Here is an 11,450-nt window from a genome sequence, read left to right as displayed (position 1 = left end):
GCTCAAGGCAGGGGGATTCTGTCCCTTTGGGGGATGGCTCAGGCCCTCAACTACTTGGGGCTTTGGTTGAGACTGAGGAGACCCCACAGAGATCGTCCCTGTCTGGATGAAATTTGGAGGGGGTGGGGGTGGGGGTTTACAGGGGATTGAACCCAGTGGTGCTTGATCGCTGAGCCACATCCTCAGCTCTTTTTAATATTTTGTTTGGAGACAGATTCTCTCTAAGTTGCTTAGGGCCTTGCTGATTTGCTGAGCCTGGCTTTGAACTTGCGATCCTCCTGCCTCAGCCTCCTGAGGCATTGGGATTATATAGGCATGCAACCTGAGCCTGGCATCAAATCTTAAAATGATTCCTTTAGGGTGCTGTTCCTTTTAACAATCTCAGGAACATGCACAAATTTTGCAGTCTTAAGCACAACACAGAGAGGATATTGGACCTGAATTGAAAAACCCTGGTTTCTCTTGTTCCCCCTTAGTGATATTACTTAAACTCAGCCCTGTCTTCCTTGGTATGACCCCTCTGTGCGGGAGTCTAGATTAAGAACCAGTGAAGCTAGGCCTAATGCCAACTCATTCTTAGCAACAATTATGCCCTGCCTGGTCTTGTTCCTTGGCTTGTTTCCATTTTTCCAGTTCTGCTGCTTTCTGACCTTGGTTCTGTGTCCAATTTTCTATTCTGTCCCTGACCTTTGGACTTGACAGTGAAATTTTATTTCCCTAGCTTTGATCTTGGACATTAATCTTCATTCTCCCCAATGCACCTCACCAGCACTTCCATCATCCTCACCTATCCTTCCCTATTTAGCCCCATCCAACCTATCTGATGGTTCTATCCCCTTCCAAGGAGAGATTCACACAGGAAGGGATTTGGGCTACTTTGGGAAAGAAAAATCAAGAAGCCCATGAATCTGTAAAGCCACCAAAGCTGTCTTCTCTCTAGTTGCCTGTTTTCTCTCTCTTAGGGAAACATGTCAGTCAAAGAAAGTGGTCCCTCCATGGCCCTCAATTGGCAGGTTTCCCTACCACCAGAGCTGACTGAGCCAGCACTCAACTCCAAAACAGCAGATCCACGGACTGGTCAGAAACTGTTTCTTTCTACTGAGATCTGAACAGAGAGTCAGATGTTTGTAGTTGTTGGTTTGGGTGTAGACCCACAAAGTCTTGTGGGGTTTAAGGTCAGGGCATGTTAAATATGTTCCCAAGGTCAAGTTTTGGGGGAGTAGAGGACTCTGAACTGTGGGAAAGCTACAGGCCTAAAAGACCAGGAGAAGGCTCCATACCAGTGTGATGTGGAAAGAAAGTTGTCTATCACCTTCTTGCCCCATGAAATGCCACTGAGCTTCTTGTACTTTGCACCTAATTCATCTGCTTCTTTCTTTCTTTTCTTTTTTTTTTTTAAATCTTTATCTCATTTTTATGTGGTGCTGAGGATGGTACCCTCATGTGTGCTAGGCGAGCGCTCTACCACTGAGCAACAACCCCAGCCCCATTCATCTGCTTCTTTCTTGGCTTGTCATAACTTTTCAATTAGTCACAGCTTGAACAAAATGGACATTAACTTCTCATGTGAAAGTCCAAATGGTGTACATTCACAATGTGGGCTGCAGTACAAGCTAGCCCCATTTGGTTTTATGGGGGCTGCTCTAGGTCTCCTGTGTTTTGGCTAGTCAATATAGGTTTCATTGTGTGTGTGTTGGGGGGGGGTGGCATACAAGGAGCTGAGAGTTGACCTTGATGCAACTGCAGACTGAAGAGTCAGGAGCCACAGGAGGTAAAGAACAGAACACTAGCAACAGTAGTGGAGACTGATGTGGCTTCTGGCTATGTACACAATCACAGTGACCTTAATTCCCTCTTTGTCTTCATTAGGAGCTAAGGGGAAGGCATTCAACTCTCTTGGTGCAACAATTCCCCTTGAAATATTCCCTTAAAGAAAAAAATAGTAGTTTCAGATTCTGATCATCTATCTATTTTGAGTCTGGAATGCTTTGCAAGCCAGTTGTTTTCCTAGAAGTTAGATTTCTGGGCAAATTATGCAAAAGAGAATAGGTTTGGGTGGGCCTTGAGACAATCCTTTCCCCTCCCAAATTGCTTCCAGACATGGCCTTTGCTGTTGGTTCTCTCTCCTAGGATATTAAAGTGAGAGCGAGAAAAAAATTTGGTTCTAGAAAATTTAGAGATCAAAGGAGGCTCCAGGTATCCCACCCAAGTCCCTGACCTGGAAGGGCAGAAAGTAGATCCCACATTTATACAAGGAATTAGCAGAGTCCCATCAATTCCCAAATTAGCTTAAGGTTTTGGCTTTACCATGCATACCAGTCAACACTACTCTCTTGAAACAAAAGATTTCAAGGGTAAAACTTGTTGCCACATTGCTGTAGAAACTAAAGTGGGACCAATCAGTCCTTGTGAAAGCTGGGCTAACTCACTTTTCCCACAGCTCTAGGCCTCTGGAGTGTCATATCAAAGCCTTTATAGATCCAGAGGCATAGCCAATCATAGGCTATCCAAAGGCCCAAGTCAGAGCACACTTCGAAGATTACAGAAAACTCTAAGGAGATTAAAAAAAAAAAAAAAAAAAACTAGAGGATTCCAAGACCAGAATAGAGAAAGCTGGGCAATCAGACACCCTCCTCCCTAGCCTGTCTTAAGACTGCTAAATGGTGAGAGGCAGGGGTGTGAAGGAACAGAAGCCAGGTGACAAGATCAACAGCAAAGCAGTGAGAAAGGCATCAGGGAGGAGAGTTCCCTGATAGTAATCGGATTTCTGACACAGACTGAGAGCAGAGATCTTCTTAGCTTGTGAGATGTGACAATGCACAGGCCCTGGATTTCCACTTGGGGATTAAGTGCTTTGGACTATGGGGAAATACTGACCCTGGGCAAGTAGTGAAGCACAGAGCTGTCTGGGCTTCTGTCTTTAAGAAGCCACGAGCTTGCTCTCTTGATGTGTCAGGCTTCCTGGAACTCAGTCACCAGACTGCTAGCTGAAGTCCTTCAGACTCACAGGCTCTTCTGCTCAAGCTGTCTCCACTGGCTGTGTAAGCCATCCCTACCATAACCACATAATGCCTGTTGTAGGGATCTGGTTTGGGTTTCTATAATACTTGCAATGGTTTGGAAGGAAAGGAAAGTTTGCCTTCCAACTATCTTTCCTTTTTGATTCAAGAACCCCAGCAGTTCTAGAACCACTTAGCTTAAGAGTTATTTTCCAGACTAAAATAAAGGGGGAAAAAATAAATGAAAGGAAGCAAAATCATCCAACTGGAATGGCATGGCAGTACTGAGAGTCCTCAGGGGCCCAGGCTTCTTTTGCTCTGCAATCACTGGGGTGACAGCACAAAGGAGAGGGGACATCCTAACAAAACCAGGATTCTGAAAGAAAGGAGAGGTGACAAATAGGTGCTGCAGGGCACCAACAGCTTGTACTTTAATGGAAATAGTTGGGGTTTAATGCCTGGTTTTGCTTCTGCCACCCACTATGTGCATGGCCTCAGTTAAGTTATTGAACGTATTTATTCCTCAGTCTCCTTATCTGAAAAATAATTTCTACTTTAAAATGGCTGAAGTAGAGGTATCTTAAAAGAGCCTAGCACAGCATCTGTGCAATATGGTGTATATTTTTTGGTTTTCACCCACAATTCCTGGTTCATCACTCTCATAGTTGTTATTTCCTAAGCTATCGGAATAATATTGGGACACTGCAGAAAAAGGCTTCAGAAAACAAAATTTCCTCTCTCTCTCTCTCTCTCGATCTCTCTCTCTCCCCCCACCCCCTTCACTGCTCCTTTTTATATGGAAGGCTGACCATACGTACTAGAATTTCTCATCACTCAGGCAAGTCATAGAAACTCCAATATTCCCTTACCTTGCAGCCACTAGCCATAAAGAAACCTCTGATCTACCTTGTCTGGTACAGATGACTAGATCTCCATTTCAGAAGGGGTCTTTTTCTATATTTTCAAGGAATGCTAAAGAATCTGATCAGAGGGGCTGGGGCTGCAACTCAAAGGCAGAGTGCTTGCCTAGCGTGTGTGAGGCACTGGGTTCGATCCTTAGCACCACATAAAAATAAGTAAAATAAAGGCATTCGGTCCATCTACAACTACAAAAAAAAATAATTAAATAAAAAGAATCTGAACAGAGAGACCTTGCTGTGTTTCCCCATCTACTCTATTGCTCTATTGGCCTTAGATCACACCTGTTTTGTCCAATCACATTTTTATATGGTTGTCCAATTTTCAGTCATGCCTATGCAATGAATTCTTCATAAAACCCAAAAGAATAGTGTTCAGAGAGTTTCTGGACAGCTGAACATATGGAGTCTTACAGGAAAATGGACAAGAATGCATGTACTTGCCAGGAGGATGGCAAACCACAACTCCATGGAGATGGATGCTTCTGAGCTTGGGACCCTTCCAGACTTTACCCTATGTGTCTCTTCATCTGGCTTCTTATTCTTATCCTTTAAAATATTCCTTATAAGAAATCAGTAAATCTAAGTATAGTGTTTCCCTGAGTTCCATGAGCTTCTCTAATAAATTATTCAAATCTGAGGGAAATATGGGAACTCTAATTTGCAGCCAGTTGGTCAAAAGTCCCAGAGGCCCTGAGTTGCAACTGAGTCTGAAGTGGTGGCAATCTTGTGAAACTGAGCCTTCAACCCGTGAAATCAGTTGCTATCTCCAGGTAGATGGTGTCAGATTGAATTAGAGGAGACCCAGCTGGAGTGTGCTACAGAATTGATGACTGGCTTATTCCATGTCAGCATCTTGCTGTCTTGATGGATATCTGATAATGTAAATTCTTTTATCTTATTTTTTATAAACATTTTGGCACTTTTCTTCATTTCCATATTCAATTTTGAATAAGCCTATCTTAAAAAAAAACAAGGATTTTTATCAATTTGGTGAAGATGGGCATTTTTGCAATATGAAGTTGTTCCATCTAAAGCTATGGTAGATCCTTCCATGTATATAGGTCTGCTTAAATGTTTCCAAATAATATATTAAACATTCATGGGTAAAGTCTCTGCACATCTTTTGGCACTAAATAAATCGATATTATAATATATAATATTTAAAATATTATAATATATAATATTTAAAATAGACAAATTGATATGTTTGACATATGCATATATCTTGAAATCATCACTACAATCAAGATAAACAAAACCCATCATCCACCAAAAGTTTCCTCATGGCTCTTGGTAATTCTTCTCTCCCACTCATCGATGCTCAAATGGTGCCCTATTCCCCATACCCAGACAACCAGTGATCTGCTTTCTGTCCTATTATTGTTTGTATGTGAGGTGTACCCCAAAAGCTCACCTGTGAAACAATGCAAGAAGGTTCAGAGGAGAAGTGATTGGGTTGTGAGAGTCTTAACCCAATCACTGAATTAATCCTCTGATAGGGTTTAACTGAGAGGTAGCTGGAGGGAGATGGGGTGTGACTATGGGGTATACATTTTTTATCTCGAGAGTGGACTTTCTCTCTGCTTCCTGATTACTATGTGAGCTGCTTCCCTCTGCCACACTCTCCCACCATGATGTTCTTGCTGCACCTGGAGCCCTGAGGAATGGTGCCAGCCTTCTATGAACTAACACCTCTGAAACTTTGAGCCCTCAACTATTCCTCCTTTAAAATTGTTCCGGTCAGATCTTTTAGTCATAGCAGTGAGAAAAGTGACTAAGCAGTCACTGTAGATCAATTTGCTCTTTCTAGAATTTTATATAAATGGGATCATATAGTTTATACTCTTTTATTCGGCTTCTTTCAGTTAGCTTAATTACTTTAAAATTTATCTAGATTGCAGTGTATCAATCACTAGTTGCTTTTTCAAAAAGGTATAGATTGCAAAATAGGTATAGATTGACAGGAAATTGCAAACATAGTACAGAGAATTCCTGTGTACTCTTACCCCAGTTTCTCCCAGTAGATATATCTTATATAATTATAGTGCAACATCAAAATCAGTAAATTGACATTGTAATGTATCTATTTCTATGTCATTTTTTCATGTCTGGAGGTTTGAATAACCAACAGTCAATGAAGGTACAGAGCTGTTCTGCCACCACAAAGATTCCCTCCTGCTACCCCTTTATAGACACAACCACCTCCATTCTCCACCATCCCTAACCCCTGGCAACCACTAATCTGTTTTCCATCTCTATAATTTTGTTAGAATTCTGAGAATGTTATAAGTGGAATCATATAGTATATGATCTTTTGAGACTGGTATTTTGCTATGGTTTAAATATAGTTTGAGTGTGTCCTCCAAGGGTTCACATGTTGACATTTAATTCCCCTTGTTAGGTATTGAGAGGGCAGAAACATAGCCAGGTGTGGGTGACATGGGAGGCTGAGACAGGAGGATCACAAGTTAGAGGCTAGCCTCAGCAACTTAGTGAGAGATCCTGACTCAAGATAAAAAATTTAAAAAGAGGATTGGGAATAATCCAACCACAGTATTTAGAGGTAGGAGGTGGGGCCTTTAGGAAGTGATTAGGATTAGATAAAGTCAGCAGAGTGGAGCCCCCATGATTGAATACTACCTGCTTCATAAGAAGAGGTAGAGACACCCGCACATATTTGCCCCCTTGTCTGACCATGTGATGCCCTGCACTCTGCCAAGAAAAAGGCCATCAATAGGTACAACCCCCTGACTTTGGACCTCCAGAACCATGAGCCAAAATTAACTTCTTTTTGTTGAAACTTACCCAGTCCATGATACCATGTATTGGCCACAGAAAAATGAACAAATACACTTTTTTTTTCACTCATCACAATGTCTTTGAGATCCATCTAAGTTGTTGCCCATCTTTATTTATGTGTGTTGAGTAGTGTTCCATGGTATGAATGGATCACAGTTAGTTTAGCCATTCACTCATTGAAGGACATTTGGTTGTTTCCTGGTTTGGGGCTAGTACAAATAAAGCTGAGAGAAAGAATTGTGTACAGGGTTTTGTGTGTACATAAGATTTCATATTTCTGGTATAAATGCCTAGGAGTACAATTTCTAGGTCATATGTTAAGTATATGTTTAGTTTTTTCACATCCCAAAAGCAATGTATAAGAGATCTAGTTTCTCCCCATCCTTCCAGCATTTGATAGTGTCACTATTTTTTGTTTTTGTCCTAGTGGATATATAGTGACAACTGTTTACACTGCCCTAATGACTAATAATGCTGAGCCTCTTTTCAAGTGCTTATTTGCTATTTATATTTCTTCAGTGAAATGTCTCTTCATGTCTTTTGTTCATTATCTAACTGGATTGTTTGGTTTCTATTGTTGAATTTTAAGAAAATATATTCATATACCTAGACACAAGTCCTTTGTCAGACGTAAGTTTTGTAAATGTTTCCTAATAATCTTTTCATTCTCTTAACAGACTTACATAGAACAGAAATTTCTTATTTTCATGAGGTCCAATGTATTATTTTTCTTCTCTAAGTTCTTCTCTAAGTTGTACTAGTTATTTAGTTTGTTTGCTTATTATTTATGTATTTATTTTTGCTAAGCAGTATTCCATTGTATGGAAATGTCATGATTTATCTGTTCACCTGTTGATGGCATTAGGTTGTTTCTAGTTTTTTACTATCACAAATAAGGTTGCTGTGAACATTTGTGTGCAAGTCTTTGTATGGGAGTGTGTGTGTTCTATTCTCTTGAGAAATACCTTGGAATAGAATAGCTGAATCATGTTCAACTTTTTTAAAAAATATTTATTTTTTAGCTTTAGGTGTACATGATATCTTTATTTTATTTTTATGTGGTGCTGAGGATCGAACCCAGTGCCTCATTCATGACAGGTGAGCATGCTACCATTTGTGCCACATCCCCAGCCCCCATGTTCAACTTTTTAACAAATTTCCAAGTTGTTTTCTGAAGTAGTTGAACTATTTTATATTCAGCAGTGTATTGGCATTCCAGCTCTTTACATGTTTGCCAATGTATGGTCAATCTTTTAAATTTAGGGATTCTAAATAGTATGGAGTTTATCTCATTGTCATCTTTATTTTCATTTTCTTAATGACTAATATTGAGCATTTTTTCATATCTTCTTTGGTGAAGTATCTATTCATATCTCTTGCCCACTCTTATTGGATCATTTGCTTTCTTATTGTATTCTAGATACAAATCTTTTATTAGATATATAGTTCACAAATATTTCCTCCTGGTGTATTCATTTTGTCTTTTCATTCTCCTACCAGTCATATTGGATTAAGAGTTCATCCTGGGGCTGGGGTTGTGGCTCAGTGGTAGAGTGCTCACCTAGCATGTGTGAGGCACTGGGTTCAATCCTCAGCACCACATAAAAATAAATAAAATAAAGGTATTGTGTCCACCTACAACTAAAATTTTTTTTAAAAAAGTACATCCTAACAACCTTGTTTATACTTAATTACCTTTTTAAAGACCCTGTATCAAAATGCAGACACATTCTAAGGTAGTTTATTTTTGAATTTAGAGAATGTGTATTCATATATTGTAGATACAAGTTATTTGTCAGACATATGGCTTGTGAATATGTACCAGATGTCACTATCCACCCATTAGAACAAAAATAAGAAACAGCAACCATATCAAAGGGGTTAGGATTTCAACATTTGGGTTTTATTTGAGGAGGGGACATAATTCAGCCCATAACACTCCTCAACAATTGCAGAGGCCACACAGGCGTTTTTGTTTTGTTTTGTTTTTCTGTTCCTTTTTGCCCAATTATAAAAATCACAATTCTCCTTTTCCCTGGTGCTCATGTCTCTTAGAATCCTTTGATCATCCTTTTTCCCACTCCTTGAATCTGGGCTGGCCTTGCCAATAGAAGGCAGTTGTAACACGGTTCTAGATCTGAAGGAAAGCCTTAGGAGGCCTTGCAGTCTTCCACTAGGATGAAAGACACATGGCCCAGTTGCTCCCATTGCCCCAGCAGTCAGCCAGCCAGCTCTAAGAAGCAAAGCCACCCAGCTGATTGGTTACTGACCCTGCCAAGAGTAAGATCATCTGAGATCAGAAGAATAGCCTAGCTGAGTCCAGTCTGAATTGCTGACCCACAAAAGCATAAGCTAAATAAATGGTTATTATTTTTATGCCACTAACTTTAGAAGTGGTTTATTATGAAGCAAAAACTGCCTGGTACCTTTCCTAAGGGCCTTTGCTGTAGTTCTTACTGACATCTGGAAGGTTCTGTGCCTTGATCTTTGCATATCTGGTTGTGCTGTGACATCTATATCTCTTCTCAAATACAATCTGCTCAGACAGGCCTTCCCTGACCAACCAACATAATTCAATCAGTCTGTGTTTTTTCTATCACTCCCCCTATTTTATTTTCTACTGATTATCAACATGATCTTTTTCATTTGTTTCTTAATTTACTTGTTTATTGTGATCTTACTCTATTAGAATATGAATTTTATGAGACCAGAGACCTTGTCTGTTCTCATCAGTGACTGACTAGTGCTTGGCACTCAATAAGCAATTGTTGAATAATAAAATAATGAATCCTTTGACAATCACATGATATGGATATTATTCTTCTTTATTTTACAGATAAGAAATTGGACAGGGAGAGATAAGTGACTTGCCCCAAACTACAGTTTGTGGTAGTGGTGGTGGGGATATAGGGTGCTGGGACTTGAATCTTAGATTTCCAAAGGTATACTACACTTTGTTTTTAAATTCTGACAAAGGAAACAGGGCAGACTATCACCTTCTATGGTAATGGTCCTTTTTCATACCACAGACACAGCCCTCAGAGCAGTTAACATCCCAAGTGGTCAGCCCCAGGGGTCACTGGCTTTTAGCAGCAGTAGCAGAGTATGAAGATTCGCCTTTGATATTTTCCCCTGACCTCCCAGAAAGAGGAGGCAATCCATTCCCCTATCCCCATTTACGATTATGACTTTTTCCCCTAATGAATTAGTGATGCTAATAATTTATTTCTAAATATTCCTTTGAAGGGGAATTACAGTTCATTTTAGTCTATTGCAAACAGATTTCTCTAAGCAAGTCAGTCCTGATGTTGAAACTATAATACATAATACATGTTTTTGTTAGTTTGTGGCTCTCCTTACTGTTTAGAACAATAGAGAATAACTTCAAAAATGAAAAATGAACAGAAATTCACTGGGAAATAGTTCAACAAATAGATTATATTTTCCTACCCAAACTACATATGTTCAATTAAATTTATATTAAAAAGTCAATTTCCCAAAAGATATAAGAGTAAAAAGTCAAAATGAAAGTTAACTGGTTTTTTGTCTGTTTGTTTTGAGAAATGAAATTTAAAACAGACAGAAATGCTTGCTTTTCAGCAAATTCCACTTTGCCAAGTTTCAGAAGGCAGAAGACTAACATGGCAGTTTTCACTGTTGTTTCCATGCCTGGGAGAATCTGGGGTACCTGCTGCTTTGTGACAGCTGGCTTTGTCATCACAGAATCCATTAGCACAATGGTTTCACATCCATGAGCAGCCTAGAGCTTAGAGCACCAACCTGGTGTAGAGTATCTCCTGCTGCCTCTTACAGTGGAGTTGTGGGTTTCAAGCTCAATCTATGTGCCTCAATCAATTTGCATGGAACTAGTACAATCATTTACTGCATATTTACCACCTTTTTATTGTTGTTGTTGCTATAACCAAAAGAACTGATGGGAACAATTAGAAGATTAAAAGTTTATTTTGGCTTGCAGTTTCAGAAGTCTCAGTCCACAGAGGCCAACTCCATAGCTTTGGGCCTAAGGTGAGGCAGAACAGACAAACTCTACATAAGGCAGCGGGGTGGCAGGGGAAAGCAGCTGAGGACTTGGCAAAACCAAAGACAAAATAGAAACCCTAAAGTCACACCCCCAGTGACCTACCTCCTCTAGCCCCACCCTACCTGCCTACCCCTACAAGTTAATCCACATCAGTGGATTAATCCACTGATTAGGTTAAGTGCCCTCTCTCTCTCTCTCTCTCTCTCATTATTTATTTATTTTTAAAGTATATTAAATTTTTATTTTTAATTTTTTTAAAGAGAGAGAGAGAGAGAGAGAGAATTTTAATATTTATTTTTTAGTTTTCAGCGGACACAACATCTTTGTTTGTATGCGGTGCTGAGGATCGAACCCGGGCGGCACTCATGCCAGGCGAGCGCGCTACCACTTGAGCCACATCCCAAGCCCTATTTTAAAAAAATTTTTATATTGATTTTTTTTAAAATAAATGACAGCGGAATGCATTACAATTCTTACTACACATATAAAGCACAATTTTTCATATCTCTGGCTGTATATAAATTATGTTGACACCAATTTGTGTCACAAAGTACATACGTGTATTTTGGATAATGTTGTCCATCACATTTCACCATCCTTGCTAACCCCCCCCCCCTTTCCCTCCCACCCGGCTGCCCTATCTAGAGTTACTACCCCACTATGACTCAGCCTCCTATATCAGAGGGTAGG

This window comes from Marmota marmota, unplaced genomic scaffold (assembly GCF_001458135.2).
Source record: "Marmota marmota marmota unplaced genomic scaffold, marMar, whole genome shotgun sequence".
NCBI classification, from domain to species: domain Eukaryota; kingdom Metazoa; phylum Chordata; class Mammalia; order Rodentia; family Sciuridae; genus Marmota; species Marmota marmota.
Note: the sequence above shows the minus strand (reverse complement) of the source record.